The following is a 7096-nucleotide window of genomic DNA, read 5'->3' as shown; positions in this document are numbered from 1 at the left end:
ATAAAACCTGGAACTGTCTGTATTTTAGAATAATAATGTTAGAATATTTAAGACCATAAGACTTGGTCTAATTAATTTAGTACATTAATAGTTCGTTTGGAATGCCGTATTAGGTCGTATTATATTGTATTGGATTATATATCATATTTTTATATAATACTATGTTAAACTTTAATTTATACTAAAATATTATATATTTAGGTGTCCATAAAAGTTATTACCACATATAGTTTTACATAAAAATATTGCATAAAATACAATTCAATATAATACAATACAATACAATACGACCTAATACAGCGTTTCAAACGATACATAAATAGGCTCTCATATGTATATATTGTAATTATATGCGTGACTCGTGGCTCGTGGTTACATCCATAAATTATCTTAAAAAATAACACAATGCAATAAATAGGGTAATTTTATAATTATTTCCACAATTCAAGTAGATTATTTTAAAAATAATAATAATAATATTTTTTTGAAAGGAAATCACATTAATTACAGAAACACTTCAAATAGAGAGAGATAGATCTCCAATTACATAAGAGAGAGTCATTGGGAGAACCCTCGATCCTGAAACTAGGAGCTCTTTCCATATGTACAGAGCATTCTTAGCTATTACATGAGCTATTGTATTAGTTTTAATCACAACAAGTATTGTGATTAAAAATACATTTAGTCACAACAAATTATAATTTTTGTTACTAATACTTTTAGCCACGTACCTTTTAGTCACACCATAAGAATAATAATTTATAATTAGTTACAATTTTTTTACTTTTAGTCACAAGTTTTGTTGTGACTAAAGTAAAATTTTTTGTAGTGTTTTATGATGAGATATATGATATATATATATATATATTTTGTTGAATATGATGGTATATGAAACTTTAGAATCAAAATCTTCTGTTAAAAATTAGTGTCATATACTATGTTAAACCTATATCACTACAAGAAATGTCACTTTGTCAGCATATTTTTGTATTAACTATTTTTATTGATTTTATTAGAGATTTAATTTTTTTATAAATAAAAAATTAATTGATGTATTAAATTTTAATTAGTTTAATATAATATGAGACACCACTTTTTAACATGAGATCTTGATCCGAAACTTTGGGTGACAAATTATATACGATTAGTGACTGTACTATATAAATATCAGTCGATGATATCAAGTTCAACCAATTAGGACACATATATATATCATGTATTTAGGAGATTATATAAACATATATACCCTTGTAAATTTGATCTCGTGTGTATTATGCTTGCCACGCAACCATGCATGCATTAATATTGGACTCGGGGGATTTTTCAAAGATAAATAAAAGAAATTTATAGAAATATTAATCAATGTTTTATATATAAATACATAGGAGCTACCTAAATATCATGTAATATTATTAAAGTACATTATTATTAATTAGGAAGGAGATATCAGATATATACATATAATATATATTATATATATAGCATATTGACATTTTATATTATTATAGTTTCTTAATTATTGGGTTTAGGAACGTGGATGCATGCATAGTGAATTTTTCTTTTTTTTTTTTCACAAAAAAAAACCAATTAATGTATTATTATTAAGTTAGTTCTTTCTGTGTAGAGAGTCAGAAGATCAAATTATGAGTTTCACATATGATTGAGATAAGCAGCAAACATATATAATTATTCTTATTACATTTACTTATTTACTTATCTATTTGCGGTCGGAATAATGTGGATCACCAGATCCCCAAAATATTTATGAAGGTATATATATACACCTAAAGTTTAAAGTCAAAGAAAATAATGAGTACACAGCATATATATTTTGGGCAAAAAGGTGTGTGTATTAATTAGGATCATCTGGCGCAAGCTGGCCATGTGATTATGACTAATAATCTGCACTAATTAGTTGGATGTATATTCTTGAAGACAAATATGCAATCACCCTCTCATCGAAAATTCATGAGTACCCTTCTCATGATGATTTAACTCTATTTGAACAATGCTCGCATCATCTAATTTTGTGCTTATAATTTGATGAAAAAATTCAAGTACACTACATCAATGAACTAAATGAGTAATTAGTTCTAAAGTGGTGACCCTCATTGAAGTAAATATATATATAGGAAAGATTGGGACACACTCATATATAATTAATCTCTCTACCATACACTCATAATTAGTCCCACTTAGCTAATATTTATTACACATTAGTGTATATAAATGTGTACAATTTGAGTATGTATTTCGCATTATTTTATATAAAACTTTTATCTAAGAATACATTGGGACCAAGAAAATAATATTCTAATTGAGAGGTTATAACTAAATAAAGTTACACTTGAAAAAAAAAATCAAAATATCAAAAAATATCAATGTAACAAAATTAACAGTAAACAATTTTTAATACTATATTATATTAGAATTATTTTCGAGTACATATAATATTTATACATGTACTATAATTTGAAAAAAAATTATTAATTCTACATAAATAAATTTATAAAATATATGTATATATTTTTTTAAGATTATATTTTATTAATACTGGACTTAAGAAATGTATAACTAATTACAATATAGAGGTTATTCTTATTTATAACTGGCCCAAATTGGGACTTTATTTTTTTATAACAAATTAAAGGTTATTTTTTTATAGAGTATTCTTAAATAAAGGTTCTACTGTATATATACATATCCTCTAATTAACCAGACCAGCCACCTCATTATTGGTTATGGTTATATATATGTACTTGAACTTAATTTATATATCATGGGGCTGTTGAAAAAAAGAACTTAATTTTATTATGAATGCAAACAATTATTGGTATATCCTAACTTCATCGCACAAAAATTTGGAAAGGAAGAAATAAAAAAATGTTAAAACAAGAAGAGGAGTGTTTATAATTTGCATCGTGAATTTTCAATTTGCTTGATTTAGTTTCGGGTGGTGGGTTCTTTTGGATTAATTAATATTAATTTCCATGAATTTAATAGCTAATGTGTCATATAATCTTGCTCAGTGGCTTTTAACTCTCTCGTTTTTTTGGTTTCCTCCTTGACAGGGAGGTGGATTTGTTTCCAGGGTAATTTTTTTTTCTAAACTTTTTTTATAAAGTTTCTGTTTCAGGAAAAAAAAAGAAAAAAAATTGCATCGTGAGAACTCTCGATTCAAAAAACAAAAAGAAAAAAAGCATTGACCGAAACGTAAATAAACTAATTATAATTCTTACTGCGGTTATTTTATTGTTTCAAATTTTCAATATATGCATTTTACCATTTACACACTCTTAAATTTTCTAAAAGCGTTTTCATTTGGAAACCTAGATACCTCGATCTTTCATAATATTGCATGATTTATTTGACATTTGACCTAGGTAATTATAGCTCGCAAGTAGTTACACATTTTCCTTTTTTTCTTGTCTAAAAAAATATATTTATGAAAGCTGACTAGTTCCTGCTTCACTTCACACATATACATGTTATATTTTGATATAATATTTTGATTGATTAAATAAATGTTACAAGTGTGTCACACATTTTAATCTAGTGGGGGGTTGTTATATTATTTTTGATATAATAATATGTAGATTAAAATGTGGTAATATATATTATTATGTGAATAATATATATTAAGTGTATGGTAAATAAATGTGTAACCTATAATTTTAACCTACACTTTTGTAACCTACATAGTAACTTGGAGAGGAGTTACAATTTGTTATTACTTGTAACTCATGTGTTGATCACACATTATTAGTGTAATAAAAGGGTTGTTACACAATTTGATGATATGATTCAAATGGTTTGAAAAATAGTTGTTACAAACTATATTAATGCTCATTATATGAGAGAAATGAGATGGTGAGTTTGAATTCTAAGTGTGATCACCTAAACACTATGTTGACCGAGGTTTTCGGCAACTATTAAAATATATTTATTATAATGAGCTGTAAGAAAGTAAGATGAAGACTTTTTACGTGGTTGGGGCGTTAATGAGCCTTAGTCCACGAGCCACTGCTATTAATGGATATATTTAATACAGATTCTACACTTGAGAGAATGTTTTCCTCTTAAATACAGAGAATGTTCTTGGTGAGTTTTTTCTCTTCTTGCTCTTTTTGCAACCAAGATTCTCGACCCCATTAAATGAGCTTTGAGGGGGTATTTATAGTGTTTTGGTGGGGTAATCCCTAGAATTGTTCTTACACATGTGTCTGTAAGTATCCATAAAGTTGGGCATTTCCGATGAATATACCATGGGTGATGCATGGTCAAATCCCTAGGTGCTGTAGGGTTTTTATGGAGAATGTCCTTTTTGTCTTATGATTGACATGACTCTTCGCAGAGTAGCCGTCGCTAGACTTAAATGATCATTACTGTAGCGCTGCTGTTCGGGGGTTGTGCCGTCAGACTTTATTGCGTGTTACAGTCCCAACACGCTTCCTCCCATGCAGCATTAAATGCGACTTGATTTCTCGGGAGAGACCTGACACATCCCGGAGGGCCTTCATGCTATGCTAGCTTCCGGGAGTACCTTGTACTCCGGGTATATCCTCCGGGACCCATGCGAATAGCGCTTCCTGGTGGCATAAAAAGACTTAGCAAATCTTTCCAAGTTATCTGATCCACGTGTCCCCCCTTGACTGGTCCACGTATATTGGGCGAATTTAGGAGCAACATTTACCCCCCAAGCCTTGTTTACTTAGTAAAAATAAACCAAGGCTTGTTCAAGTGTCTCCGGTTGACCCCTCGTTTCCCTAGCTCGAGCCTCGAGCGCGTGGGGGCACATTAAATGATGTCATTTAATGCAGCAATATGTTTGTTTGCAGGAATGTTTCCAGCCGCCTCCTCGATCTTCTGATACGACTTGGGGGCGCGTGAAGGTGTGTCTAGTAATGGCATTAAATGCGGCGATTCACTTTTGCAGAGGTCGATTCGTTTCACGCCCCATGATTGATGCGGCGCATTGATGGTGTCAGACGGATACTCAAACGTTTCCACCGCCTTAATGGTATATTGATCTGGTCCGTTGATCTTTTGGGAATTCGAATCGTGCGTTTCCCCCACCGTGCGATTGGTAGGTGAAGACGCCTGTTCCTCCTGCACTTTTGCCTATAAAAGCCACCACCTTTCCTTCATTTCGGTTACTTTCCATTCCTTGCCATTTCTGCTCGAATTTCTCAGAGAGAAAATTCCTCAAAGTAGCACCTGTTGCTTTAACACTTAAACACTTCTTTTAATTTTCCAGTGTTCGATTTTGCCAGTGCTTCTCAACTCTCACTCAACCACACTCAGTACCCCCAGTTCAACAATCAACTGTAAGTTTCTTGCATCTTTAGATAATAACATGCTTACATTTACTGCGTTTGTTTTCTGGGTTCGCACTTAGAGGCTTCTGGGTGTGTGAGTGTTTAAGTCCTTCGAGTTCTGCTTTATGTTTACTGTGTTAGTTGTAGAGTCGCCATTGTCATGCCTCTGTTGTAGGCATGCAGCTTTGTTTGAAGAAGGCCATGTGTTCTTCGTTTAGCAATTGCTTAGGGCATAGGAAGGCTTTTCTCTTTTCTTTTCCTTTTTGCAAAACCACTTTTCTGCGATTTTACTGCACCCGACACTTGTTCAGGGATTCTGTCCTGAGTTTCCCGGGTGACACGTGTCCGGAGGGGGCCTCTTTCCAGCGGTTAGGGGACCCCCACTCCCTATTTCCTGATTTAGGGTTTGGTATGGGGCACTGCTTCTTTGGGTTTTTTTTTTTTCTTTTTGTTTTTCTCAGAACATACAATGTCTGCTTCTGGCTCGAAATCTTCGAAGAAGAAAGGGAAAAACATAGCCACCCTGGAGGAAGTTTCTCTGGGACCCGTTGCCCAGGAAGGGTACAAGTCCCGCGCCACTGGTTGGGAAGCGGCCGAGCTTCGATCGACCCTGACTTGCCCTCACCAGCTGGAGAACATCATTAATGTGGCTGGGATCAAACCCTCTACCTCAGGGACCTTCCACCGGCCTCCTCGTGACTCGGAGACGCCTAATCACAACTATGACGGCTTCGGGGCTTGGAGTCAGACCCACTTGGTGGCCGGTGCCATGCTCCCGCTCCAAGATTACTTTGTGAATTTTCTTGTATTTGTCGGCCTTGCGCCATACCAACTTATTCCTCAAGCTTACCACCTGCTCTCAGGCTTATTTATTTTTTACACCGCCCGCGGCTGGGGGTCTCCCAGCCCGGCAGAAATTTTATATTTTTATGAACTTGTATCCGTCCCCAACAAAGGGGACAAACTTAAGGATGGTTTTTATGGGTTCCGGATCCACCCTGCTAACGAGGGGATGGTTCCATATAATAGGCAGACCCATGTTAAGGAGTACCGCCACCGCTTTTTCTTCTCGTCCGGTTTCAGAGCCGTGGACCACCCGGAGCTTCTCACGGAGTGGGTGCGGATCCCACCTTACCAGCGGACGCTCCCCACTCCGGCTTTCATTCGAAGGGCCCAAGCCTTCGCCTCCTACGACCATGCCGATCTTGATGTCGGGGGCCTGGTCACCACGGAGAATTGTAGGAAGGCTAAACTTATCCTTTCTCATCAATCCGTGGATGACTCCAACCTCTCCAAGGTCATCTGCCCTAATGTGAGGGCGCCGGTTGCGGAGAAGGCCTTCCGGGATGAGCTCATTGCTACGGCAGAGAAGAAGTACCAAGATTATCTCTACCGGAAGGCCCAGGAGAAGGCGTATTCTAAGGCCCAGGCTGCCTCTGGGAGAGGGCTTCGCGTGGGGAGTCCGGTGGTGCGAAGGAGCCAAGCCATTGGCGGGAAGTCCGAGGCAAAATTTTTTGACAAGATTCTTCAAGAAGAGATTGGAGGTCCTTCCGCCGGGGGACCCCTTCGTCTTGAAGGTTCTTCTGAGAACCAGACTTCCCGGCCTCAGCCTTCAGCTCCCGAACCAAACTCGGGTGCTCCCGGTGCTAGCACTTCCGGTGCCGGTGGTAAGTCTCCCTTGATAATTCGTTATGTCCCTTCCGTTGATGAATATACCAGTCATAGGCCCATAGGGTTCGACGAGCGTCTCCGTAGGTTTAAGATGCCGTCGACCCGGT

The sequence above is a fragment of the Cannabis sativa genome, chromosome 1 (genome assembly GCF_029168945.1).
Source record: "Cannabis sativa cultivar Pink pepper isolate KNU-18-1 chromosome 1, ASM2916894v1, whole genome shotgun sequence".
NCBI lineage: Eukaryota > Viridiplantae > Streptophyta > Magnoliopsida > Rosales > Cannabaceae > Cannabis > Cannabis sativa.
This window is presented reverse-complemented; position numbering follows the sequence as displayed.